This window comes from Ranitomeya variabilis, chromosome 4 (genome assembly GCF_051348905.1).
Source record: "Ranitomeya variabilis isolate aRanVar5 chromosome 4, aRanVar5.hap1, whole genome shotgun sequence".
NCBI classification, from domain to species: domain Eukaryota; kingdom Metazoa; phylum Chordata; class Amphibia; order Anura; family Dendrobatidae; genus Ranitomeya; species Ranitomeya variabilis.
In genome coordinates this window covers 495,986,826-495,989,241 of record NC_135235.1, presented here as the reverse complement: position 1 = coordinate 495,989,241, position 2,416 = coordinate 495,986,826, and positions in this window count along the sequence as shown.

The window sequence follows — 2,416 nt, the reverse complement described above, 5'->3', positions numbered from 1 at the left end:
TTTTGGCGGTAAATGGCGCAGCACAGTCTTTGCAATAAAGTACAGTCCAAGCACAATAAATCACAGTCTCTAGGCACACATGACCTGATTCTTCAGGCTTAAGTAGATCCTGTTCGTGACGCCAAGTTGGAGCACCCCCACACCGCCGCAGGGCCGAGGGGTACCCGGAGCCGGGCCTCTAGGTCTCAGTCCTGGGGTTGTCACGGTGGCTAGACCCGGTCCGTGGCCCTGTCTGTCAGTGGGGGACGTCCGGTGCAATAAGTGATGTTGTAGCGGTGCAGTTGTGGGGTGCAGGTCGCGGTAAATAACGAGGACACCAGGTTGCAGTCTCTTTACCTCTTTACTGAAGCTCTCTGGGTCCTCAGTCCGGAATACGGCTCACCAGGCTGCGCAAGTCCGGCCGGTCCAATGGCACTTCCAGAGCTCTCCTTGCAGGTGGAAATCGGTGCCTTCCTTCTAGCGCTATGTGTTGCAGTCCTTCCCTGCTGTGCTTACGGAAAGTACCCCACAACTGTTGTGTCTGTTTCTCGTGTTCCCTCACAACAACTTAATTCGCAATGATCTTCCTCGTCCCTCCAGATACTATGGTAGGAACGCACCCGTATGACGGGGAGGCTCGGAGATCTTCCGGGACTCTATCTGCGCCCCTCTCCTGTTGGTACCCCCCTTTGCCTTCCTGGGTGATGCGTGAGACAGTCCGCCTAAAGCTAACTGCCCTGCCGTAGGTCTGAGGTATGGCTTGAAACTCTTTACCTCCTCGGCGTTCCGGCCACCGGTAGTGCGCCTCAGTAAGGTGCTGCCTCTTTCAGCACAACCCTCACTGGTATCTCCTTTCGCTTGACTTCGTTTCTCACTCAGCACAATCTATCTCGCTTCTAGTCCTTTCTTGAGTCCCGCCGCTTCCAGGAGCCTGCGCGGACCCGTTACGTTCTTTCAATGCCAAGCCTCTGCCAGGATCCCACCCCTGGCAGAGACCCTACAGTCTCTCCCTTCACAACACCCCCTGCCACAGGGTGTTGCTCCGTTCAATCCCGTCAGCGTTCTCTTCTAACTTCCTGCCTGACCCCCAGTTTACCCACTATGGTGGGGAGTGGCCTAATGAATAGCACCCTTAGCTCCCCCCGGAGGCCCAGCTGTGAAATGTATTGGTGACTGTGATACCTGCTCAGAGAACTCCTTCAGTGCCATCGAACGCACCATGGCCCCCCTTAGTGGCTGAGCCATGATACTGCAACGACCAGGACTCTGGGGCGCTGCAGAGGTATTTGCTATTATTATTCTTACACCTTCTACATATTGGGATAGGATCATGGAGATGGGAATAACCCTTTAAAGAATTATCACATGGCCAGAAAATATTTTTTTATCGAAATAGGGGCAAGCAGAAAACTGAAAAATTAACAGGGATTTATAGTAAGGGCATATTGTACAGTTATAACTACAAACAGTGGCATAACTTGAATCTTGTGGGCTCTAGTGCAAAATCTTCAACAAGGCCATTAACTTTCACAGGTATTTAATAGTAGTATTCTTTTGCTATGGGGCTAATCTCCTGGCCAAGGTACAACCCCTGCACGTACTATAGTTACGCCCCTGACTGCACATAAAATAACCTTTTATTTGTTGAACCAAAATACACTTTTAAGCCAATGACTATTGTTTATGAGTGCTTATATCCCATTCCAATTTAACCAGTGGTGTAGGAGAGAGAAAAGTGAAAAGTAGAGATGAGCAATTTGATTCATGCTGCCATGGTCTAGTGTCCAGTTCACCATGGCAGCCATCCTCACTTCTATGCCTGGTATGCTTGGCCTGGATTCCTGGGGTCGGCTGGTGCTTACTAGGCCTGCAACATCATAGAGGTGTGATGCACATCATGATGTCAGGTGGGACATATTGACTAGACCTCGTGCAACACCATGGCGTCACGGGGTCTAATACGTGCCTGAGTTACTAAGGAAATCGGCCAAGCTACAGAAGTGAAAAATGGCTGCCATGCCAAAACAGAAAAGATGCTGGACCAAGTCAGCGTGAATCAAATTGCTCATCTCTGGTTACCAGCTCTCTGGTAACAGTAAGTCCTTTGGTAATGTGCATGGGAATACATGAAGCTACAGCCATATTATTGGGCAGCCAGTAGCCTTATTGGACTTGTAGGTCTGCAGCACATACAATTAAATTCAGTTTTCTTAGTTTAGTAATTTGGGGTTTCTTTGAATATTTTCTCCTATTAACACTTCGAATAAATTAGTTTGGCAAATTAGCCATTGAGATGGGTAATAGATGAATGTAACACAATATAAAGATGGAATAATCTGACATGTGGTTTTCCTATTTTAGTCATTGTGGAGAGCCATGTCTAGTACATGCGGTTGTCAGAAGCTGTTCTATCGTCAGTATAATGTGAGCACTGACC